The following is a 27,083-nucleotide window of genomic DNA, read 5'->3' on the forward strand; positions in this document are numbered from 1 at the left end:
GATCCTTGAGGAATCGTCACACTGTCTTCACAATGGTTGCACTAATTTACATTCCCATCAACAGTGTAAAATCTTTGCTGTTTCTCCACATTCTCTCCAGCATCTGTTGTCTCCAGATTTTTTCATGATCACCATCCTAACTGGTGTGAGATGGTATCTCAATGTGGTTTTGATTTGCATTTCTCTAATGACAAGTCATGATGAGCATTTTTTAACCTTTTTTGGCCACATAAATGTCTTTTTGTTTTAACTGCATATTCTTCACCCACTTTTCGATGGGATTGTTTTTTTCTTATAAATTTGTTATAGTTTTTTGTACATTCTGGATATTAGCCCTTTGTCAGATGGGTAGCTTGCAAAAATTTTTTCCCACTCTGTTGGTTGCTGGTTTATTCTCATGAGTGTTTCTTTTGCTGTGCAGAAGCTCTTAAGATTAATTAGATCCCATTTGTCTATTTTGGCTTTTGTTACCACTGCTTTTGGTGTTTTAGTCATGAAGTCTTTGCCTATGCCTGTGTCCTGAATGGTATTGCCTAGGTTTTCTTCTAGGGTTTTTTGGTGCTAAGTCTTATGTTTAAATTTTTAATATGTCTGGAGTTAATTTTTGTAGAAGGTGTAAGGAAGGGGTCTAATTTTAGCTTTCTGAAAACAGCCAGTTTCCCCAACACCTGTTATTAAACAGGGAATCCTTTCCCCATTGCTTGTTTTTGTCAGGTTTGCCAAAGATCAGATGGTTGTCGATGTGTGGCATTACTTCCAAGGATTCTGTTCTGTTCCATGTGTCTGTGTATCTGTGTGGGTACCAGTACCATGATGTTTTGATTAGTGTAGCCTCGTGGTATAGTTTGAAGTCAGTTATTGTGATGCCTCCAGGTTTTTTTTTTTTTTTTTCCTTAGGATTGTCTTGGCTATGCGAGTTCCTTTTTGGTTCCAGATGAAGTTTAAGGTTCTTTTTTCTTTTTTCAGTCCTGTGAAGAAGTTTACTGGTAGCTTGATGGGGATAGAATAGAAACTACAAATCACTTTGGGCAATATGGCCATTTTTACAGTAGTGATTCTTCCTAACCATGAGCATTGAATGTTTTTCCATCTGTTTGTGTCCTCTCTTATTTTTTTGAGCAGTGATTTGTAGTTCTCCTTGAAGATGTCCTTCCCAGCCTTTGTTAGTTGTATTCCTAGATATTTTATTCTCTTCATAACAATTGTGAATGGTAGTATGCTCATAATTTGGCCTTCTATTTGTCTATTATTGGTGTACAGGAATGCTTGTGATTTTTGCACGTTGATTTTTGTACCCTGAGACTTTGCTAAAGTTGCTTAAGGAGATTTTGGGCTGAGATTTTGGCGTCTTATAAAATCATGTCATCTGCAAATAGAGACAATTTGACTTCCTCTTTTCCTAATTGAACGCCCTTTATTACTACTTCTTGCCAGATTGCTCTGGCCAGAACTTACAATCCTATTTTACATAAAAATGGTGAGAGAGGGCACCGTTGTCTAGTGCCAGTTTTCAAAGGGAATGCTTTCAGTTATTGCCCATTCAGTATGATATTACTGTGGGTTTGTAGTAAACAGCTTTTGTTATTTTGAGATATGTTCCATTGATACCTTGTTTATTGAGAGTTTTTTTCATAGAGTGCTGTTAAACTTTGTCAAAGGCATGTTCTGCAGCTATTGAGATAATCATGTGGTTTTTGTCTTTGGTTCTGTTTATCTGATGGATTACGTTTATAGATTTGCATATGTTGAACCAGGCTTGCATCCCCCAGACGAAGCCTACTTGATCGTGGTGGATAAGCTTTCTGACATGCTGTTGTTTTTGGTTTGCAGGTATTTTACTGAAGATTTTTGCATCGATGTTCATTATTGACATTGGCTTGAAAATTTCTTTTTTAGTTGTATGTCTGCCAGTTTTTGGTATCAAGATGATGTTGGTCTCATAAAATGAGTTAGAATTCCCTCCTTTTGTGTTGCTTGGAATGGTTTCAGAAGAAAAGGTAGCAGCGCCTCTTTGTAAGTCTGGAAGAAGTAGGCTGTGAATCCGTCCGGATCTGGACTGTTTTTGGTTAGTAGGCTATTCATTGATGCCTCAACTTCAGACTTTGTTACTGGTCTATTCAGGGATTTAACTTCTTCTTGGTATAGTTTTGGCAGGGTGTAAGTGTCTAGGACTTTATCCATTTCTTCTAGATTTACTCGTTTGTATGCATAGAGTTGTTTGTAGTAATCTCTGATGGTAGTTTGCATTTCTGTGGAATATGTGGTGATATCCCCTTTATCATCTTATATTGCATCTATTTGATTTTTCTCTCTTTTCTTTTTTATTAGCCTAGCTTGTGGTCATTTTTTTGATGTTTTAAAAAACTAACTCATGGATTTATTAATTTTTTTGAAGTGTTTTTTTGTGTCTATCTCCTTCAGTTCTGCTCGGATTTTAGTTATTTCTTGTTCTCTGTTAGCTTTTAATTTTTTTCAATCTTGCTCCTCTAGCTCTTAATTTTGATGATAAAGTGTCGATTTTAGATCTTTCCTTGCTTCTCATTTGGGCATTTATTGCTATAAATTTCCCTCTAGACTCTGCTTCAAATGTGTGTCAGATACTCTCGTATGTTGTGTCTTCATTCTCATTGGTTTTGAAGAACATCTTTATTTCTGCCCTCATGTCATTATTTTTTCAGTAGTCATTCTCGAGCAGTTGGTTCAGTTTCCATGTAGTTGTATCGTTTTGAGTGAGTTTCTTAATGCTGAGTTCTAATTTGATTGCACTGTGGTCTGAGAGACTGGTTGTTACGATTTCTGCTCTTTTGCAATTGCTGAGGAGTGATTTACTTCCAATTATGTGGTCAATTTTAGAGTAAGTACAATGTGGTGCTGAGAAGAGTGTATATTCTGTGGATTTGGGGTGGAGAGTTCTTTAGATGTCTTTTAGGTCTGTTTGGTTGAGATCTGAGGCTGTTTTGACATATAAAACCAACAAAGTGAGCCACTCATTGTATATAAAAAAAAAGCAACTCTAAGCCAGTTGTTGGAAGTCACATGGAAAAAGAAATATATTGTGTGAACTGTAAGAACATACTGACTTAATATATAATGTATGATTGTTCAGTGAATATCATGGTAACTACTACAAAATATCTGACACCGTAAGTATGGAAATTTATCAGTGTATGTATATATTTTGAATAATGCAGGCTAAACATCAGTGCCATTGATATTTTTCTATTTTAAACCAAAAGTTTGTGTTTCATTAGAAAATTTTAAGTATACCCTAAAATAATTATGCATACTTTTTAAAAGGCAAGAAATGTTACATTGCTGACAGTATTCCTGCAGAAATTTAGTATGTGTTTAATTTATGTAGACCTGAAGTATACCTTTTACAGTGAGTTTATGATCACCTGTTCCTGGGGTGGCCATGATGTCACATGAACAGATATCTGACCCACTGTATCTTTGTAGGAATGACCTGAAAATAAGCAGTAGTTTACTGGCCTGAACTTTCAGATGAATTAATAATGGACAATTTCATGCTATGCATAAGACTTAAAATTTATTATTGGCAATGAATAGATTTTTCCATTAACAGCACAGAACAGGCGATGATAAATACTCACTAAAGTTTGATATGCAAGTTTGAGGCTTGAATGTAATAATTAGCCAGTAAACTGAAGTTCCATTTGGCCTGCAGAAATCATAAGACACTCTGTTACTCTTGTGATGTTTCAAAGAACTAGTGGTTGATTTATTCACCACTTAATGAAGTTATGTTCATTGATTGCACACAAAAATGCAGCATTGCTTTTTATTCCTTCAAAATCTTTTCCACAGTGTGCCATACCAGAGCACTGGGAACAGAAAGGTAGCTTTGTAGGGTACCTGCCTTCATGAAACTCACAAATACATTTTAATATGTTTGCAAGGTCTACCAATAGCATTTTAGAACTTCAACTCTATCCTGGATTAGATTAGTCAGGGATTAAACGTATCGTATTGGAAAGGGCTTGTGATTTGGGTTCAGATAAACAGTTGAAGTCACAGTATGCCGCCACTGACTCTATGAGCCTGTTTTCTTAAGCTGCTTAAACTCTGTTTTCTCATTTGTAAAATGAGGTAACGCCCACCTCCTACTATATACACATTAACATATCATTTATGAACATATGAAATTTTCCCCAAACTGAAGCACATGCTCTGGCTATTCGGCCTACAAATATATCACGGAAGTCACTCCAGTTCAATGTAGGTAAAGCTGCTGCTTTCTTCTATATGGCCTGGAATATCACAGAACTAACTGCAAAGGAAATGTTCAGCCACAACGTGCTTAGAAAATAAGACATTATTTGACCTTTAATCCGTTATGTGGATATATCATTTAACCGTATTTCAATTGTTTTTAATTCCTTGCTATTATAAACTATGAGGAATCATTATCATGTTAGAAGTTTGTCTATGGTATAGTTTTTAAAAGCATAGTATTTTTGTCAAAGTTACGTGAAATTTTCATTTCTACCCATAGAGCTTTTAACTTTTGCAATCTCATTTGCAATGCATGAGATTAATAGAATGTTATTTTTATTAAAATGAAGGGTAATGCTGATAAGCCCAGAATATAAGATTCTGAAAGACTTTCAGTTTCTATCTTGAGAGAATCAAGATTTGGGCCAGAACCTTTCAAGAGAACCTGCTGAGATAAGCCATTTCACCAGAGGGGCCTCTCTCTTGCCACAGCCCTGTGAGGATAAAGGGACTGGAAGACAGCAGGTGGTCACTTTGGACATAAGAATTAAAACAGCAACAGCTCTTCACACTAACACAGTATATAATGAGCCCTCACCACTAAAGGTCACCACTGAAGTACAAATGAAGTCACCTTTTTTCTTTCCTTTCTCCCCCACACCACGGACGCTACCACCAGGAGAAAGAGAACAACTGTACATGAAAGGAGGTCACACCTTTCTCATTTACCCTTTGCACTACTGAAGGCACAATTACAGCCTGCTTTTGGGAGAGAGGGTTTTTTTCTTTGAGACAGAATCTCCCTCTGCTGCCCAATCTAGAGTGCAGTGATGCGATCATTGCTCACTCCACCCTCAGCCTTTAGGGCTCAGGTGATTCTCCCACCTCAACCTCCCAAGTGCCTGGGACTAGAAATGTGCACCACCATGCCTGGGTCTCCCAAAGTGCTGGAATTACAGGCATGAGCTGCCATGCCAGGCTGAGAATAGAGCTTTGAACCAAAGCTTTAATGTGAGCACAATGAAACCTTAAGAAATGAGTAATTTTCTAGAAGCACAAGTAACTAATACAGTATGAACCTGGATTGTGATATCCCAAAGTGCTTCACCCGGCCATAACATTCTAAGTAAGACAATATGAGAGTTGTGGTTTACTGCCCTTAGTTATGGAGAAAGACTATTCTGTTTTAAAGCAAGTAATATCTAAAGAAATGTGCCTAAAACCTTTAAGAGGGTCTCTTTAAATATATATGATGTAAGTTTTTTCTTTCTCAAATTGCTTGTCTGTGGTCTTCCATTTATACACCCTACCTGTGTTTGTTTTCTAAAATAAGATATTGAGGGTTATATGAACATCAGAGAAGGATTTAAAAATCTTGCTTACATAGCGAGCAGTGCCTCAACACTTTCTGAAACCTCCTGGGGGAAAACATTTACTAGACTCTCAAGATACATATTTCCTTTTCTAAGACAAAATGTAAAATTTACTCTTCAGTTAGGTCAAACATAGTCTTGAACTGGCTTTGTAAGGTAGTACAACCCTTAAAAAGTGCAATTAGGAACATAACTTTTCTGATAGGTGTGGTTAGAAACAACAGGGCTCTTACTGATTAACAGTTGCTTCCACAGTTTAAACAACATTAGTGTCCCTCTAACCGGTTCAGATTTCAGTTGTTATGGTATATTAGAGGACAAATGTCACAGGCTAATTCTGTAGACCACTCATCACTCTGTGGATTGCATATACATATCATTAGTGACCAATCTCTTCTTTCAAAAAGGTGATTGGTCACTGTGTATCTGTTCACACAGACAACAGAGTGCGGTCACCTTGTTTCCCAGTAATAAACCCATGTGATTGTTTTACAAACCTGGATAATCAAAAGATGAAATTGGGCAGGAAAGAGGAAAAGTGATAATGCTGGAGTGAATCACGCATGAAGTGAAAATGGGCTGACTGAAGAAATTAAAGCCCATTGGAATACTGACACTACTGCCATGGAGAGACTCTAGGTGAGCATCCGAGGAGACTACGAAGCTGGGGCTACTAACGTAAGTGAGGAAAAGACACAGATACCCTAGAAAATTTACGTGAAGAAAAACTCACATTTAAGGAACTCACAGATAGATGATGACGTAAGAAGCCGGAAGGATTACGATGTTGGTGGATTGTCAGAGTCCTAAGTTTGGATCCATTTCCAAGGCATAGAAAACACGCTCACCCCTTACTATACCAGGGGAAGTAAAAGGCACTCACTGTTCAAACTACTCTTAAAAAGACCTTTACAATAAAACACTCTAATTCTAAACAAATATTTTTCTGTATTTAAATTTCCATATACATTTATCACTGGAAGTAAGAGATTTTTTGTTTTGTTTTTTGACAAAATGTTTTTAAAGGTCACAGAACTTTAAGTTTTCTGTCAGTTATCAGGATTGCTTTGCAGTTTGTCTCCAGCTATCTTCATAGTCCTGTATTACTGTGAAAAGAACCACACATGTACTTCAGCTGATTCATTTACTGCTTTGGTTGATACTGAAAGTGTAAAACCTGCTTCATTCAGTCCTATGTGTGACACTGTACAATATCTTGTACCTCACATCTGGAAGGTTGGCCTCACTACATCCTTGAATACATGTGTGGTGAAATTTGTCAATTATCTATCCCAGGATAAAAATAACGGAACCAAAGCATTTTGAAGCTGAACACAGGATATCTCGATCAACTAGTTATTTGCCCAAAAGAGCAAAAAACAGCCTATATTGCCATATTCATATTTGAATATGGAAATAACTTTTTTTTTTTTTTTGAGACGGAGTTTTGCTCATCACCCAGGCTGGAGTGCAATGGCGTGATCTCGGCTCACCACAACCTCCGCCTCCTGGGTTCAGGCAATTCTCCTGCCTCAGCCTCCTGAGCAGCTGGGATTACAGACACACTCCACCATGCCCAGCTAACGTTTGGTATTTTTAGTAGAGACGGGGTTTCACCATGTTGACCAGGATGGTCTCGATCTCTTGACCTCGTGATCCACCCGCCTCGGCCTCCCAAAGTGCTGGGATTACAGGCTTGAGCCACCGTGCCTGGCCCAATATGGAAATAATTTAAAATATTTTTTATTCAACAAAGTTTAGTGAGCAATTCAGAAAAGTTTGATGAGAGGCTGTGCCTGCTGCATAGTTATGCTTATTCTAAATCCCTAGGGATTGGGCTACATTTCAAGTCACCATCTGTTTGTCTACAACATGCCCTTTGTCACTAACATGGGGTCATAAATACTTCAGGAATGAGTAGTACCCAAGGGAGTATACACTGACAAAGGGCAGGAAGCTGAAATAACTGATTATCTGCTTTGTTTGAACTTCTCTTCAGAAGAGCAGCTTTTGAGGATTAAAAACTCCTGCTTACTGTCATTATAACATGGGATTAATAAGCACTCTGAGTCTCTTACCTACCATGCTCTTAGTATGCTATGTGAGGGAATGACCAGTCTCACACATTTAATAGACTACTCATATAATGCTTTAATTGGTAATGACCTATAAAACGTGAGATGGAATAACCATCACAGCTTCTCAAATTACCCCTGTAGGTTAACCAATTGCTTAAGTTTCTGACAAATCATAATCTGTCCTTATGCATCTTTGCTGTGCCCCACAAAACAAGGAGGTGGACTGTTTTCTTGGCTGCCTCCAAGAACACAGAGTTCTCTCTTCCCCCAGCTCCTGCTGCTTTCTTACTGGGAGGAGCAGGATATCAGCATTTCTCATGTTGCGCCCCACTACCTGTTACTGAGGCAGAGTTCCAGGCAAGTGCAGGTGACGGGTGAGGGCTCCCTTCTGCTCAGCCTGTGCTGTGTAACAGAGGAAATTGAAAATACTAAGGCCTTCATCACTCTTCTCCAACCACAGCTTGTGGGGTGATGGTTCCATGTCAGAAGAGTTAAGCCAAGAGGACCCCAGTCTGATGTCACACCCCCGCTCCCCTAACTGAACTGAGGACTTAGCTAGAGCAGAGAAGCTTGGCATCATTCTCACTTCCAGCTCCAGAGCTGTCTCAGAGATTCTGCCCAGGGGAGATGCGGGCCATATGACAGGTAACTTTTAATTTCTTCTGGAAAGAGATGACTTTATTAGCAATAGAGAGTGGAGAAGTTCCATCCTAAAGGTCCTCTCTGCTGAAGGGCAATTGATTCATGGGTCTAGGTTTAAGGACAGTACTGTCTACACAGTACGCCAGCATGTCTTCAACAGAACAGGAGAATACAAGAGCTGGGGGAAGTCCTGTTGGGGTCAGAACAAATCTCAATGAAACTCAAACTGTGTTTCCAAAGGAGTCACAATTTGATAGAATTAGTTTATAAATAAATTTATGCCCCAGGGAATTGTTGAAAATAAAAAGAATGATCAGTAGCCAATTAGCAGAGTTAAAGAGCTAGGAGTTAACAGAGAAAGAAAGAACTGTTCCAATACAGTACAGTCATCCAGGGCGACTGTGGTCATGCCCAAATCTGTACCTCCCTAACAAGAAACATCAGAGGCCTAACACTATGGGGTAGGGGTAGGGAGTAGAGAGTGGGAAAAATAGACCTCATTAAAATCTAATCACTGGAAAATATGCAAATAACAAAAACAAGTCTTAGAGGCAATGCCAGGACCCAACGCTGATAACAACATATTGTCTAAAATGTCCAGTTTCAAAACATTATTACAAGCTGTATGAAGAAGCAGCAAAGTATGACTGATACACTGAAGAAAGGAAGGCAAAAGAAACTGCTTGTGAGAGTAACCAGATACGATATTTAATCACAAAACACTTTATGACGGTCATTATACAAATATGTTCACAGAACTGAAGGAAGCAGTGATTTAAGAGGTAAAGGAAGGTGGGCTGACAATGTGGCATCAATAGAGACTGTTAATAAACAGAAATCATAAAACAGAACCAAATGGAAATTCTGGGATTGAAAAGTACATAACTGAAATAAAGCATTTACCAGAGTGGCTCAAAGTGCTTTTGAGGTAGTAAAAAAACAATTACAAAGTTGAAAATAGATTGGCTAGAGGCTACGCAAGATGAAGAACAGAGAGGAAAAAATAATAAAAATGAACAGAAAAATGAACAGAACCTCAGAAGAAAATGTGGGAGACCATCAAATACATTAACATAGACATAATGGAAGTATCAGAAGGGGAGGAGAGAGAGAAAGGAGAATAAGTATTTAAAAAAACAAGGGTTGAAAAGTTATGTAAAATCATAATAAAACAATATAAAGATTTATGAAGTAAATGCTCATAACTCTCACCCAGAACTGTGCTCCTCACCCACTGTGAGGTAACCACTGTCAGTTTGGCATGTACTTTCCACTATGCTCATGCAAAAATAAGCCAATATACATATTTAGGTTTTATATATAAAATAGATTAATAATTTATTGCTGGGATGCATTACAATTTATTTAGCTATTTCTGTATTTAACCATTTCCCTGCCAGATTTTTAATAACTGTAATTCTGTTTGTCTAACAGACATTATTATGTTGAATTAATTCTCAACCACCTTCAGCCCTATTTTTGAAGACCACAGCAAGACTTGCATTTGAACAGGTTTAATGGACTTCACTGTCATTTGTAGGACATGGATCAGCCCAATTTGAATATTTTTGTGTGTGGCATTATAGTGAGAAAGTAAGAAGCATGAAAAAGATTAAGTGTTTCAATATGTCACTTGGTTCATCCTGTTTGTCCATGTATCAAGTGTGATTCTGAAAAAGGTTTAGACTTGATTGTATGGCCCAGAAAAACAGACTATGGATTTTCAGGTGTGGGGTTGACTTCTAACTTAGTCACTTTTCAGATAACCTTGGCCAGAACATAGTGCTTGGTAGTAACTAATCCCAACATTTCAGTGGCATACAACAGTAAGGACTAGTTTAGCTCATGTGTTGGTGGGGCAGCCTGTGTGTTTGTTGAATGGGGGATAGATTGATCTAGGCATAGCTCAGTGGTGAGGACTCTGTTGTATGTGTCTTTTGGCACCAGCAGGCTAGACTGGTGATGGCAGAGGGCCAAGAGAGCAAGTCCAACGCAAAAGCACATTCTAAGCCTCTGTTTGCATCTCATCTGCGAACATGCCATCAGCGGAAACAAGTCACACAGCTAAACCCATAGTCAAAGGGGCCCTGCAAATTTACTTGGCAAAGAGGACAGACAGATGGTTCTATTACTGGGGAGGGAGTAAAGATTTGGAACCACATCACAGTCTATTGTAGTCAACTACTAGCAAGTTATTCTGTGTTGTGTGAAAGGAGAAGATACCATCTACCTTGTGATTTTGTGAGGGTTAATTGCAATATTTTATGCACATCCCTTGTCGTGTTATACATAATCAGTGGCTGTCAATTCCTTTACAAAAGCTATAATGGGTATTATAATTCTTTTATGTTCACCATCTTACACGATGCTGGCCAAACTGATAACATTTGAAAGTGTGAAATAATTAAGAAATTATTTTCCTAATACACTAGAAAAATAATGGATATTTTCCTATTATGTTCCACTTGCAAAAATATTTTTGCAAGTTGAATCTAGAGTGTATGGCCATTTTGGATACTGCTATTTTATATTTTCTTCTATGAAAACATTATCTTAAGTTTCTGCACTCCTTTTCCATGGATCCCTTCTTGAGGTTGTGTGATAGTTTGTCATTGGTTGGACCATAATGAGGGAAACTATTTCATGGCGAGGTTTCAAGGCCTCCAGGCTGAGCATCCCTTACCTGAGCTGGTGCCCTGTTGGTTTCAGAGTGTTGGCACCTGCTGGATGATTGTGGCAAGGATCTTAGAATGCAGGGCTCTCAAGGTCCTGTAAATCCTCTCTTCCCTGAGAAGACAAGCTAGCATACTGGAAAAGCAATGAAGTCCTCCATGTTATATTAGTGTGACTGCTGCCCTTGGGAGCAAAAGCAAAACCATCTGCAGGTGCTGTCAGTGTCAGCAATACATGACACCAGGCTCCAACCCCATTGAGTTGATTTTGTGGCCTAGAATATTTGGGCCAGACATAGGACTGCATCTGTGGCTTTGTGTACTTGTTGAAGGAGCTATCTAAGCTCATCTGTTAAATGTTTAAAAAGCAAGGGAAATCGACCTAGAATTGGTTCAATGAAGATGTCGCTTGGCTAGGGCAATGAGCAGCAGGTGAGCTCTCTGCTCTCTGGCCAGGGTTCTTCCAATTAGGGCAAGCTTTGTCAGCAAGCTGTTGATCTCTTAAAGACCGGGATGACAACCCACTGTTGCCGAGACTAGTTCCATGGCTGGACTCAAGAGGATCCATGTCAAACCAGGAGTTCAGTTCAGCCAGGAAAAAAGTACAAAACTTCTTTTACTTAGGATTGTCTAATAAAACGTTTGCTTGTGGATTGCCCAGGGCCCTCTGCCTGTGAGAGTGGCTTACTGTGCCCTCTAAAGTATTTGCCACATAATAACCAACTTTCCAGAAATGATGATATCATGTCTTGGGTTTGCCCAGGAAGTTTTTTGTTTGGAAGAGTATCTGAGAATGGCCTGAGGATTCGTCACATTTTTCATGAGCATCTTTCTATTTCCCTGTGAAATGTCTCTCTCTTCCATCTCTATGCCTCACTCTGCACACCCAGTAATGGGTCCCTGCAGGGACGGACGGATGGATGGATGGTGCCGTGGTGAAGAGCACGGGCTTGACACTTTTAGCCACTCAGATGTTGTCACCTTGGCAAATCACGTTACCTCTCAGTGTGTTTATTTCCTCACCTTTAACATGTGGATAATAATGGGACCTACCTCTCAGTATTGTTTCAATAATAAATGAATTATGTAAAGTGCTCGGAGGAGCTCCTGGCAAATGGTGTTATGTAAGATGGCTACTTCTATCTTCAGGTCTTAGCGAAAGTCAATTAAATGAGATGTTGCATGTGACATTCTGTCATAGAGAGGACACTGAATTGTAAATATTACCACAACTAATAATATTACTAATAAGATGCTCAAGTTTTCTCTCTTCTCGGATAAGATATCTGAATGTCAACAGGGACCTCTGGCATAGAATACCTGAATCTGCCTTTTCCCCAGTTGAGTTTGGCTCTATAGAAGACAGTGTTCTGTGGTCACCTAAGTCTGGAAGATGTGTGGTTGTTTGCATATGAACATGTGTGTGCATTTCTTTCTTTCTTTTGAGACGGAGTTTCACTCTTGTTACCCAGGCTGGAGTGCAATGGTGCAATCTAGGCTCACCACAACCTCCACCTCCTGGGTTCAGGCAATTCTCCTGCCTCAGCCTCCTGAGCAGCTGGGATTACAGGCATGCGTCACCATGCCCAGCTAATTTTTGTACTTTTAGTAGAGACAAGGTTTCACCATGTTGACCAGGATGGTCTCGATCTGTTGACCTCATGATCCACCCACCTCGGCCTCCCAGACTGCTGGGATTACAAGCGTGAGCCACCGTGCCCGGCCTCATGTATTTCTAATATATATTCAGGTCTTTGAAATATTTTCCCTCAGAACCCAGATTGGAAAAGCTTTCTTATGACCTGTTGAATGAGAGTGGGAATTTCAGATGAGGAGAATCGTTGGAGAAAGTGGAATTCTGAACCCGTCTCCAATAACGCTAATGGAGAAACTGCCCTTCTCACCTCCAGGGAAGTAATGGGAATTGATTCCTATTTTTCCTGGGCCAGGCATTGATGTTGGCGCTTCAGATGCATTATCTCTAATAAAAATACATTAATTGCTACCATTTTTTGACCACTTGGAATGTGCCTGGCATTCTATAGCATTTATTTCTAACATCCATAATATTTTAGCAGAGTAGGTATTATTCCGAGCTTCTAGGAGAGGAATTGAGGTTCTGTCATGTGTCACATGGCAAGTATCTGGAGCTCAAGTTCAAGCTCAGGTCAGAAGGCTTCAAAGCATCCCTTTGTGAAACCATGATGCGGGAATTTGGCATTCTCAGTAGCACTTAAGAAGACTAGGGAATGAAGGGGGAAAGCAGTGATAAGAATAGCAGACATTCACATTCATGTTGCAATTTAGAAAGTGTTCCCAACACAGTTTCTCATGTGATTCCACATGTGAGCACTGTGGGCCCCACCTCCCTCCAGTCTCTGCTTCCACCGTTCCCTTAGTGGGAGGCTCTGTCCATGGAGCCTGCTCTACTCCTCTGAACTCACTTGACTCTTATGATTTCTTGCCTTTTCTCACATCCACCCCGTCTCATGGTTGATCCGTTGAGTCTTCCAAGTTCCAGTTCGCCTTTTTCAAGCAGCTCATCCTGTCTCCTCTAGACAGAATCGATTGTTCTTTCTTTACACTGCAGAATTTCATCCAAACTTGTTTATTGTACATTGAGTTACCATTGCATGTTGAAAGATTGGATGGGTGAGCCCGAAGTAGCACCTTTCAGCTGGGTCAGAGAGGCATTAGTCCTATCTTGTTTTTGTTTTTAAATGAGAATAAAGCTTAGAGAGACTCAGTGACCTGTTCAAGGTCATACAAGTGGTCAGTGGTACAGCTGAGCCTTCCGACTTCATTTTATGAACCAGGGACCCAAAAATGCCAGCCCAGCATTACAGTAATAAAACTGAAATGCTCATACACTCATTTCCCAGTATCTTCCCTGAAGAAATGTACCTTGTAAGCCAGGATTAATCAGTTTAAAAAGGTAACTCTTACCGAATGAGTGCAAAAAGCATCTGTGACTTCTATTTACATGCATCTCAGTTTTCAGACCACCCTCCATTCTACCCACTTCCCTCCTTATACCAAGAAGGTCACATGGTGATAAGATTTTTTTCTAGTTTACTTGGATAAGGAAGTGTGTTTACTGGGGGATCTTTAAATGAAAGGCACACTCACACTACACACATCTCACCTTCTCCGGCCCCTCCCCCCATCTCCACGTGGTTACTTTCTTTGGACAGTCTCACTCCCTCTAATGACTCTGGGAAATTTTGCACTTTCACACCCTACAGAGGCCAATTAAAACAAATTAGTTAAAGTCAGATTGGTAAAGGCAGTGATCTAACACAGCAGCATAAATGAGCAAAGGCTGTTTACCATAATGGAAGCTGGAAGGTGAATATTGCCTAAACATTCATTTACAGGCCCGGGAACTGATAGCTGGCTCCTGATTTGGGAGCCTTGATCAGGCTACAGCATCGGCACTCTGCATTTTCCTGAGAGTTTCCCTCTGCAGGCTTGCTTCAGGTTCAGGTCTTCAATCAGTCAGGACAGAGAGAGAGCACATATCAGCCAAAGCAGGTGGACTGCCCTGTTTTCCCTTTGAAAGTAGTGCCAGGCATAATATTAATGATTACTGTGACCTGCCTGGCTAGACGTCCTGATTATGTCTGGTAAATTCTCCTGGAAGATAAGGGAAAACAAACCACTCAACTCAGATTATGATTTGCCCGTTTTAGGAATCACCTATTAAGACATCTAACCCTGTTCTAGGCAATGAAGAAAAGAGCCCAAGCTTGGGCACATAAATGAATGGCACACTGCCACTCCCGGGAGCAGCTCCAAGATTGGCCCAGTCATTCTCATCTATCACTGTCTAACCCTGGAGGCTTGCCTTCCTATTGCTTTGTCAAGATAGTGGAAATATGACTTGAGAATTATTAAGAAGATCTGAAAAGAAGCTGTGTCTTTTTTATTCGGCTTTTTTTCTCCTTGTCTTAGGGCCCCCGCCACCACTCTCTCTTAGATCAAGGTTGTTTATTACACTTTGGACTTGCTTATTACAGACAGGACTTGAATTTGCAGAGCTCATTGGAAACTGAGATTTTTATTTTTTCTTTTTAACTCCTGAAGCCAGAATCTCAGAGCTGAACTGGGGAATGAGCCATTTTATACCTGGGCTAAAGCTGTCTTTTTTATTAATTTCTCTTCATACTAATGTGAATCTTATGTAAGATTCAGACTTTGATCTCCACAATTTCACAAACCTTTGTTTTTTGAGAACTTAACACTCTTGGTTACCATATCTTAGATGAATACTTTTATGTCTGTTCTTTTTACTTGTAATTTAAAACCTAAGTGCATTAGAGAGTTGTGAGTGTAGCCTCAACTATACCTTAATGAACGATGACCTTCGGAGTAGTTGGCTTAAGTAGACATACTATTTTTTAGAATCTTTAGGATCAAGTGAAAGAAAATAATACTAGCTAAGTTGAGCATAATGGAGATTGATTTCACAGATATTAGGGTGTCTCACAGAAGCCACGAACACACATGATCAGTTCTCAGGACTCCTGGGAACAGGAACTCAGAAGCTCTCAGAATTGACTTTCTATTTGTTTAATTTCTGATTCTGTCTGCACAGTGACATCTTTCTTCTCCTTCTTTGTGTATAAAGGTTTCTTCCATCTCTCTAGTCAACACCACAGAAGATGAAAATACAGTCTGAGTTTCCCATCCTACAGTAAACTACTTGGCAGTGACTTCCTTTCTTGGTTCTAGTCCCAAGATTTCTCTGCTAGCAGTCTGGTCAGCTTACCTTGGGACAGGTGCCTGACTCTCGGGGCTCACATGGCATCCACAGAGCTGGAGGTGGGTCTCAGATGGGGGTATTCAGAAGATGAAGATTAGGCAAGGAAAGAAGAAACTTGTCCATATATGTACAAACCATTTACTAAGGAAATTTATTAGTTTTGCTAATTAAGTCAATTCATTTTCCCAGGAAGTGATTAGTTGTAGAGTTTTAGTCTATGAGTTATTACCCTCTATTATTAATTGGATTTAGTTACTTGAAGAAATCAGTTCCTTTCTTGATCAAGCATTGATTTAGAAACACCTATTTGCATTGTTCTTTCCCTTAAGCAAGTTGTAATAGCAAATCCGTATAAGGCTTACGGTGTGTAGTAGGCACTGTTGTATGCTGCGTGTGTGTGTGCATGTGTGTGTGTGTCTGTATACTGATTTTGGTCCTTAAAACTGACAAAAGAGGCCTAGGAAATTTGAACATTTTCCCGGGGACAAGAGGTAATTAGTGGTGGAGCTTGGATTTGGATCTGTGTAATGAACCTGGGGATTGGAGATGAATTCATATTAACAGCTAATAGAATGATGCAGTGCAGGATGTGGCATACAATGACTGTATTTTAATCTGTCCTAGTATTTAGAGATGGTTTGGAGCCACATAAACTAGTCTCATTACTTCATGGTTACTTTATTTTTTAAACAAAATTACTATTATTAACACCGTTGATCACTACTGTGCCACAGTCCCGGAGAAAATAATTTACATCTTACCAGATAACTTTTTGTGGAAGCCTGTTTGGAAGTGACCATAAGGGGATGATAGTTCTTAATCATTTCATAGATGGAAAAAGTAAACACAGAGCCTTGAGAACCAGAATGCTCAGGAGCCAGAATGCTGCAGCTACATCAAGCCAGGCCCTGTGTTTTCAGAATACATTAAAATTTCACATTTTCTATTGCTCCATGTCAATATCCACATCACCTCCGTTTTTACATTTCCATGGTAGGTATAAAGATATTTCTATTTCTACTGAAAATAGATGCAAGCTGTTGAGGATAAAATGAATATAAATTAAAAATACTTTATAGGTAAAAATTGCTATGGAGTGTTCAATGCTATTATCTTCACCATTGATTTTATCATAAGATCTCCCCTCCCATATGTTGGAATATTCTTTTGACACAGGAGTTTAACGCTAGGAAGGTCCTTAGAAGCAATTTATTCCAAAGGCTCATTTTATAGGTGAACACATGAGGCCCAGGGAGGCCTATGTGACTTATAAAAAGTCACATATAATTGAAAAAAAAGAAAATGTATCCAGTATTTGACTCCTCTAAGGGTAAACATCTCATGGAGTGTCTCCTTTGAAATGCCTGCACAAAGTCGGGCTAAGGTTTTCATCTATTTCACATATAATGTCTCCTCTGTTAGTTGACATCGCAAATGAAAGCACAAGACCAGATATTTCATTGCTTCTAAATGGAGGCTGAGAAATGATAAGCCACGTTTTGCCATCTTTTCTGTGGGTCTTCGTGTCTTCTCCAAAGTCACTGTATTTTTGTTGTTCATTAGCTTATTTCCAAACTGGGAATTGTGAAAACAATTTTAAGACATTGGAATGACTTATGGAAAACTATAAGACAGCATTTCTAGAGTTTTCAGGCATTATGCCCTACCGTACATTTCCATTTGGTGTGCAGTGAAATGACCATAACTAGTATATTTCCCTTCTGCTGTTAGCACAACATAAAGCTGCAAATGCAGAGAACAAGGCTACTCCTCGGCACATATTCATCAAGAGTCTGCTTTTCTTTCCGTCTTTAATAAGCCGAACTTATAAGATTATAAATAACATTTACATTTATTGTAGAAAAATTTTTTAAAGGTTTTAAAAGTCGGATAAAGAATAAAAATCCATAATCTCACTTCAGAGACAGTCTCCTTTATAATTTCAGTACATTTCATTCCACTTTTTTTTTATACTTTTATAGTGATGAAAGTATATAAAATAGATATGTAGGCTTAACATATAGTAATAATGCTTAATGAGTATCACTAAACCAAGTGCCTGTGTTGACACCAATTTCTTACTCATTCAGATTAGGAAATACATTTCAGGCACCCCAGAAAACACCTATGTGATCACAGCCTTCCTTCTTCCCCTTAGGTAATCACTATTTTTTTTTTTAGTTGTTTTTAGTTTCTTTGTATAGTGTTACTACTGCTACATGTACCTTTAAACCACACACACGGGTTTCTCCTGTTACCATCTCATATTATGGAACATACGTTACAATTGATACACTAATATTGGCACATTATTATTAAATCTACACGTTATTCACATTTATTACCATTTTTGCCTAAAGTCCTTTTTCTCCACCAGGATCCCATTCAGGATTCCACGTTGTATTTAGTCGTTATTGTCTTTCTAGACTCCTCTTAGCTATGACAGTTTCTCAGACTCTACTTGTTTTTGGTGACCTTGACAGTTTTGAAAATTACTGGTCAGATGTTTCATAGGATGTCTTTATATTGGAATTTATTTGATGGTTTCCCTCAGGATTAAAGTGGCCTTACCATTTTGTGGGGGGAAAATCACAGAGGCAAAGTGCCATTTTCACCTGATTATCTAAAGGATATGTACCATCAGCATGGTTTATGACTGTTGATGTTGACCCTGACCACTAGGCTGAGGAAGTGTCTGCCAGGATTTTCCACTGTAAAGTTACTGTTTTCTTCCTCTCCATGCTGTACACTTTGGAAGAAAGGCACTATATACAGACCACACTTAAAACGTGGGAAGTTATGTTCCCCCCACTTGAGGAAAGATTGTCTACATGAATTATTTAGAATTATTCTGCATGGAAGATTTGTCTTTTCTTCCCCATTTAATAAATTTATTCCATTATGTATTTATAGATACACCAATTATGTATTTATGGACTTATGGATACTATGTGTGTTTATTTTGGGTTTTAATATAATACTACCTAATTTTGTTGCTCAAATTTTTCCATTTGGCCACTAGGAACTCTTTCAGTTACCTCCTGTGGCCCTTTGATATACTTATTTCAATGTATATTTGGGATTTAAAAAAATGTATTTGTATTTTCATTGATTCTTTGTGGGTATATAGTAGGTATATATATATTTATATACATAGTAGGTATATATATTTGCAAGGTGCATAAGATATTTTTATAAGGCACACAATGTATAATCATCACATCAGGGTAAATGGGGCATCCATCACCTCAAACATTTATTCTTTCTCTGTGTTACAAACAATCCAATTCTACTATTTTAGATATTTTGTGGTTTCTTTTATTATACTTTAAGTTCTGGGGTACATGTACAGAACATGCAGGATTGTTACATAGGTACACACGTGCCACAGTGCTTTGCTACTCTATCACCACATCATCTACTTTAGGTATTTCTCCTAATGCTATCCCTCTCCAATCCCCCCACCCTTTGCTATCCCTTTTCCCACTGACAGGCCCAAGCATGTGATGTTACCCTCCGTGTCCATGTGTTCTCAATGTTCAACACCCACTTGAGTGAGAACATGTGGTGTTTGGTTTTCTGTTCTTGTGTCAGTTTGCTGTGAATGATGGTTTCCAGCTTCACCCATGTCACTGCAAAGGACATGAACTCATCCTTTTTTATGGCTGCATAGTATTCTACAGTGTATATGTGCCACATGTTCTTTATCCAGTCTCTCATTGATGGGCATTTGGGTTGGTTCCAAGTCTTTGCTATTGTGAAGAGTGCCACAGTAAACATACATGTGCATGTGTCTTTAGAACAGAATGATTTATAATCCTTTCGGTTAGTGTTGACCGTAGTCACCCTGTTTTGCTAGCAAATACTGGGTCTTACTCATTGTATCTGACTATATTTTTGTACCCATTAACCATCCCCAATTCCCCTACACAACTACTACACTTCCCAGCCTCTGGTAACTATTTTTCTTCTATCTCCACGAGTTCAATTGTTCTAATTCTTAGCTCCCACAAATCAGTGAGACTATGCAGTTTGTCTTTTGATGCCTGTCTTATTTCACCTAACGTAATGACCTCCAGTTCCATCCATACAGTTGCACATGACAGGATCTCATTCTTTTTACTGAAGAGTACCCTCACTGCATCTGTGTGTCACATTCTCTCTATCCATTCATCTGTCGATGGACACTTAGGTTGCTTCCAAATCTTGGCTATTGTGAACAGTTGCTGCAATGAATATGGGAGTGCAGATTCGCCTTTGATATACTAATTTCCTTTCTCTTGGGTACATACCCAGCAGTGATTGGTGGAGCATTTGATGGCTCTAGTTTTAATTTTTTTGGGAACCTCTAAACTCCTCTCCATAGTGGTTGCACTAGTTTACATCCCACCAACAATGAACAAGAGCTCCCTTTTCTCCCCATTCTCACCAGCATTTATTTCCTGTCTTTTGGATAAAAGCCAATTTAACTGAGGTGAAATGATCTCTCATTATAATTTTGATTTGCATTTCTCTAATGATCAATAGTGTTGTGCACCTTTTTATATACCAGCTTGCCAATTGTTTGTCGTCTTTTGAGAAATGTCTATTCAGATCTTTTGCCCTTTTTCAAATCAGATTAGATTTTTTTCCTGTTGTTTGAGCTCCTTACATACTCTGGTTATTAATTATTCATCAGATGGATAGCTTGCAAATATATCCTCCCATTCGGTGGGTTGCATTTTGACTTTGTTGATTCTTTTCTTTGCTGTGTAGAAGCTTTTTAACCTGATGCAATCCCATCAGTCCACTTCAGCTCTGGTGGCCTGTGCTTGTAGAAATCTGCCCAGTCCAATGTCCTGGAGAGTTTTTCTAATGTTTTCTGTAGTAGTTTCATAGTTTGAGGTCTAAGATTTAAGTCCGTAATCCATTTTCATTTGATTTCTGCATCTGCAAGAGAGAGTTCAGTTTTATGATTCTGCATCTGAATACCCAGTTTTCACAGCACAATTCTTTAAGAGATTGTCCTTTCCATAGCATATGTTCTTGGCAGCTTTGTTGAAAATGGGTTCACTGAAGATGTATGGATTTCTTTCTGGATTCTCTCTTCTATTCCATTGGTCTATGTGTCTTTTTTTATAAGACCAGTATCAAGCTGTTTTGATTGATATAGCGCTGTGGTGTAATTTGAAGTTAGGTAATGTGATTTTTCCGGTGTTGTACTTCTTGATTGGGATAGATTTGGCTATTCTGGATCTTTTGTGGTACCATACAAATTTTGGAATTGTTACTCTATTTCTCTGAAGACTGTCACTGGTATTTTGATAGGGATTGAATTGAATCTGCAGATTGTTTTGTGTAGTATGCACGTTTTAATAATACTGATTCTTCTAATCCATGAACATGGAATATCTTTCTATTCTTTCATGTCCTCTTCAATTTCATTCATAAATGTTTTACAGTTTTTATTGTTGAGGCCTTACTTCTTTCTCTAAATTTATGCATAAAATTTTATTTGTAGCTCTTGTAAATTAGATTACTTATTTTTCAGATTGGTTGCTGTTGGCACATAGTAATACAACATGTTTTTGTGCTTATTTCATACCTAACAATTTTACTGAATTTGTCAGTTCTAATAGGTTTTTGGTGGCGTCTTCAGGTTTTCCAAATGTAAGATTATACCGTCTGCAAACAAGGATATATTTTTAAAATATCTTTCTTAAAAAGGTGTCAAGTTTTCTTAGGATTACTTGCACTCTGCTTTGGAGCTCAGATAAATCTCTCTCAAGAAGTGAATCTCAGCCGGGTGCGGTGGCTCAAGCCTCTAATCCCAGCACTTTGGGAGGCGGAGGCGGGTGGATCAAGAGATCAAGGTCAAGAGATCGAGACATCCTGGTCAACATGGTGAAACCCCGTCTCTACTAAAAATACAAAAAATTAGCTGGGCATGGTGGTGCGTGCCTGTAGTCCCAGCTACTCAGGAGGCTGAGGCAGGAGAATTGCCTGAACCCAGGAGGCAGAGGTTGCAGTGAGCCGAGATCGTGCCATTGCACTCCAGGCTGGGTAACAAGAGCGAAATTCTGTCTCCAAAAAAAAAAAAAAAAGAAAAAAGAAAATCTCTTTCCAAAAAAAAAAAAAAAAAAAAGAAAAAGAAAATCTCTTTCCTTTTAAAACTTTTATTTTAGGTTCAGGGGTACATGTGCAAGTTTGTGATACAGGTAAACTTGTGTTAGGGAAGTTTGTTGTAAAGATTATTTTATGATGCAAGTACTAAGCCTGATACTCAATAGTTACTCTTTCTGCTTCTGTCCCGCCTCCCAGTCTGCACCCCAAGGTAAGCCATAGTGTCAGGTGTTCCCCTCTTTGTCTCCATATATTTTCATCATTTAGCTCCCACTTATAAATGAGAACAGGTGATGTTTGGTTTAGTTTGACTCCCTATTTATTTAGATGCCCTTTATTCTTTTCTCTTGCCTGATTGATCTGGCCAGGACTTCCAATATTACATTGAATAGGAATGGTGAAAGAGGGCATCCTTGTCTTGTGCTTGTTTTCAAGGGGAATGCTGCCAGCTTTTGCCCATTCAGTATAATATTTGGGTTTGTCATAGACGTCTCTTATTATTTTGAGGTATGTTCCTTCACCACCTAGTTTCTTGAGAATTTTCAAAAGAAAGGGATGTTGAATTTCATTGAGAGTCTCTTCTGCATCTACTGAAATGTGTTTTTTGTCTTTAGTTCTCAGTCAAGGATAACTTCACTTCTTTTCCAGGTTGAATGCCCTTTGTTGCTCGTTGGATTGCTCTAGCTAGAACTCGCAGTGGTATGTTGAATAACAGTGGTGAAAGTGGGCAGCCTTGTCTCGTTATAGATCTTAGAAGAAAGGTATTCAGTTTTTGCCCATTCAGTATGATATTATTTGTCTGTCATAAATGGCTTTTATTGTGTTGATGTATGTTTCTTCTATAGCTAGATTTTAAGAATATTTTTTAATCTTGAAGAGATGTTGAATCTAATCAAATACTTTTTCAGCATAGATGGAAATGATTATATAGTTTTTGTCCTTCATTCTCTTGATAGGATGTTTCACACTGATTGATTTGCATATACTGAACCATGCTTGCATCCCTGGGATAAATCCCCTTAGTCATAATGAATGATCTTTTTAATGTGTTGTCAAATTCAGTTTGCGGTATTTTGTTGAGAATTTTTTGCCTCATTATTCAACAGGGTTATTGGCATGTAATTTTGTTTTTTGCATCTTTGTGTGGTGTTGATATCACAGTAACAGTAGCCTCATAAAATTCAGTGTGTCTTTGTGATTTTCTGTCTGGTCTGTCCAATGCTGAAAGGAGGGTGTGAAGTCTTCAGTTACTATTGTATAGGGGTCTATCTCCTTAGCTTTGAAAGTATTCACTCATCCCCTGTTTTTCAAAATAGTTTAAGCCAGGTTGGTATTAGATCTTCTACACATGTTTGGTAAAATTCAGCAGTGAAGCCATCAGTTCCCAAGCTCTTCTTTGCTGGGAGACTTTTTATTATGTGGTTAATCTTGTAACTTGTTATTGGTCTGTCAGGATTTGAATTTCTTCATGGTTTAATCTTAGTAAGTTGTATGTGTCTAGAAATTGATTTCTTCACACTTTTCTAATGTATTGGCAGAAAGTTTCTCATAGTAGCCGCTAGTGATCCTTTGAATTTCTGTAGTATTGACTGTAATGTCTCCTTTTTTCTCTCTGATTTTATTTATGTGGGTTGTCTCTTTTTATTTTGGCTAAAGGTTTGTCAATTTTTTTTTTTTTTAAGAAACAGCTTTTAATTTCGCTGTTCTTTTGTATTGTTTTGTTTGTTCCAGTTTTAGTATTTTGCTCTGACTATTGATAGTTTGCTTTTTACTATGTTTGCCCTTGCTCTTCTAGTACTTTAAGATGCATTATTAGGTTGTTTATGTGAAGTTTTTCTACTTTTCTGATGTGGGCACTTACTGCTCTAAACTTCCCTCTCAGCACCGCTTTCTCTGTATCCCACAGGTGTTAGTCTGTTGTTTCCACTATCATTTGTTTCAAAAAGTGTCAATGTTAATTTATTCATTGATCTGTTCATTCAGGTGCATACTGTTTAATTTTCACGTGTTACTAGAGTTTCCAAAATTCTCCAGTTTTTGATTTCTAGTTTTATTTTTCTTGTGGTCATAGAAGATCTGATATAATTTCAGTTTTTTTCTTTAAGACTTTTTTTGTAACCTAATGTATCTTCTATCTTTGAGAATGATCGATGTGCTGAGGAGAATGTGTATTCTTTAGCCATTTGTTCCTTAAATATCCATTTGTTGTATTTGGCCTTAAATGTGTCTTTGTTGATTTTTTTGTCTATTTCCTGTCTGGATGATCTGTCCAATGCTGAAAGGAGGGTTTGAAGCCTCCAGTTACTATTGTGCTGGGTCTGCCTCTCTCCTTCTCTCTAATAATATTTGCGTCATATAGCTGGGTGCTCCAGTGTTGGATGCATATGTATTTGCAATTATTGTGTCCTTTTGCCATTATCATTACATAATGACTTTTTTAAATGTCTTTTTATATTAGAAGTAATGAAAAAACTACAATTACTTTAGCATGAACCCAATAAGTTTTTTTCTTAAAATCTGTTTTGTCTGATATAACTGTAGCTACTCGTCCTCTTTTTTGGTTTTCAGTTACATGAAATGTCTTTTTTAAACCCTTTATTTTCAGTCTTTGTGTATCTTTTCTTAAAATATATATTTTATTGCACTTTAGGTTCTGGGGTACATGTGAAGAACATGTAGGATTGTTGCATAGGTACACACATGGCAATGTGGTTTGCTGCCTTCATCCACTTCACCTATATCTGGAATTTCTCCCCATGTTATCCCTTCCCAACTCCCTACCCTTCACTATCCCTCCCAATGTCCCCCACCGACCGACCTTAGTGTGTGATGTTCCCCTCCTTCTGTCCATACGTTCTCATTGTTCAACAATGGTCTGTGACTGAGAACATGTGGTGGTTGATTTCCGAGGTGATTTTAGTTCTGTGTAGATCCTGGATATCAGCCCTTTGTCAGATGCGGAGATGACAAAAACTTTTCCCATTCTGTTGGTTGCTGGTTCACTCTAATGATTGTTTCTTTTGCTGTGCAGAAGCTCTGGAGTTTAATTAGATCCATTTGTGTATTTTGGCTTGTTGTTGCCAATGCTTTTAGTGTTTTAGTCATGAAGTCCTTGCCTATGCGTATGTCCTGAATGGTTGAAAAGGTTGCCAGTTTGCAAAGGAAATGCTCTTGCCCCTCCTATTCACCACAGTATTGGAAGCTTTAGCCAGAGAAATCAGGGCAAAAAAATCATCATCATCATCATCAATTTAAAAAAGACAAAGTCAAATTGTCTCTATTTGCAGATGACATGATTGCATATCTAGAAGATTCCATCCTATCAGCCCAAAATCTCATAAAGATAAGCAACTTCAGCAAAGTGTGTTGCATGTGTGTACCTATGCAACAGTCCTGCATGGTCTGCACATGTACTGCAGAACCTAAAGTATAATTTAAAAAAATGAAGTTTGGGAACAGAGCATAGCAATGGGAATACAGATGCCACAGTAAACTATGTGTGTATTTGGGAAGGTAAAAGAAAACACAGGTTTTTTTTTTTCTTTTTCTTTTTTGAGATAGAGTCTTGCACTGTTGCCCAGGCTGGTGTGCAGTGCTGCAACCTTGGCTCACTGCAACCTCCACCTTTCAGGTTGAAGCAATTCTCTTGCCTCAGCATCCTGAGTAGCTAGGATTACAGACACCCACATGCCCAGCTAATTTTTTTGTTGTTTTCAGTAGGGATGGGGTTTCACTATGCTGGCCATGCTGGTCTTGAACTCCTGACCTTGTGATCCTCCTGCCTTGGCCTCCAAAAGTGCTGGGATTACAGTATGACCTAGGTATTTAAAACAAAAAAAATGATAAAGATTACATAGTTGTTTTAAAAAAAATAATCTTGTCTACAGAGATAAATAGCCAGGGTTATGGCAATCTGAAGTTGGACAAGTGGTTGCTGGGCATACAAAGCATCTATTTGTTGAGTTCCTCTATCCATGTGTATCTGAGCCCTTGATACAGCAGGTTTCTGCTGGACAATTGGCTCCCTGAGAGCAATGATTTGCAGTGAGTTGATGGTTAATAAATGTTCATTAATTAAATTACTTAGCACTCCCTCTAACCTCAGCCTAGAGCCCTCGCTATTGCTTCCTCTGCTCCTAAAACTCTTGCAGCTTTACTCAACTGTTTTTCTTTTAGGATTCTTCCTTTTACCATACTTCTCTCTCTAGAGGCTTATTTCTTGATGTGAGGACTAAGGACCAGCAGTGTCAACATCACCTAGGTGCGTATTAGAAATACAGATTCTCAGGCCCCACCCCTGACCTACTAAACCAGGATCTATTTTCACAACATCATGTAGTGGCTGCTATGCATATTGTTTGTAAAACAGTGTTCTAGATACGCCCAAAGCATAGTCGGATCAGCTGCCTGTCAGCACATTTGAAATGGTTTCAGAAGTACCTACACAATATACATAATTTCTCCTATGCCCCTGAAAGTCCTAGAATGCTAACTGTATATTTATTAAGAAAAAATGTGCTAATCTCTGCTGTAGAACCTATGCCTTACTGTACTTGAAGTTTGGGTGGGTATTTCGTCTTCCTTTTTCCCATGTCCCATGGGCATGGAATTGAGTGCGATTCTGTCATGCTGCTGCTTCTGTGCACTCAGTGTTCTGCGCATTCACATTCATGACTTCACGTTATGATTTATATCATGTTTTTATGTTTACAGGTGGATTTTCTACTAGGCAAAAGGCTCCTTGAAGGCAGATGAGGCTAGGCTCCCTAGAAGCAGAGCATGGAATGGGATTCTTATTGAATGAGTCATTGAGGGAGTGCTCTCAGGGAGAACTTGGAAGGAAAAGAGGAAAGCAGGACAGGCTAGAGGAAGGAGCTAAGCACAGGTGTTGTGGCTGCACTGGAGTCTAACTTCACTGTGATTCCTCAGTGTGCTCTGAAATGTAAACATCACTATAGACTTGCCGCACCTGGAGCCACGGGCCTGGGCTTCTTGTCCCATGTATCATTCATTGGCCTGGACTGCTCATGCAGGAAGGCATGACCTCACAGGCTTTTCTGGATGAGGCTGCTTCCCCTGGCTGAAGCCACCTGTGAGCCTTTGGTACCCAATACTCAAGCAGCTGGGGTTGGGGTGAGTCAGTTCTGTTATGGCTTTTTCTTTTCATCTCTGTCCTTGGTTCCTCGCAGTTTCTGGCACTCAGTAAGCAGTCAAT

General features: G+C 38.8%; 2 protein-coding genes across 3 annotated transcripts in view; one reads left to right on the plus strand and one right to left on the minus strand.

Moving 5' to 3' along the window:
• LOC144582289 (uncharacterized) overlaps positions 1 to 27,083 on the plus strand; it is a 181,121-nt gene that overhangs the window by 133,614 nt on the left and 20,424 nt on the right. The gene's annotated exons all lie outside the window — the stretch shown is intronic.
• LOC144581983 (uncharacterized) overlaps positions 15,213 to 27,083 on the minus strand; it is a 168,907-nt gene continuing 157,036 nt past the window's right edge. For both annotated transcript variants that reach the window (XR_013533562.1, XM_078368059.1), the window contains one exon: positions 15,213 to 25,685. The gene's annotated coding sequence lies outside the window, so the exon portion shown is untranslated. The remainder of the gene's footprint in view (positions 25,686 to 27,083) is intronic.

The sequence above is a fragment of the Callithrix jacchus genome, chromosome 4, assembly GCF_049354715.1.
Source record: "Callithrix jacchus isolate 240 chromosome 4, calJac240_pri, whole genome shotgun sequence".
In the NCBI taxonomy this organism is placed as follows: Eukaryota; Metazoa; Chordata; class Mammalia; order Primates; family Cebidae; genus Callithrix; species Callithrix jacchus.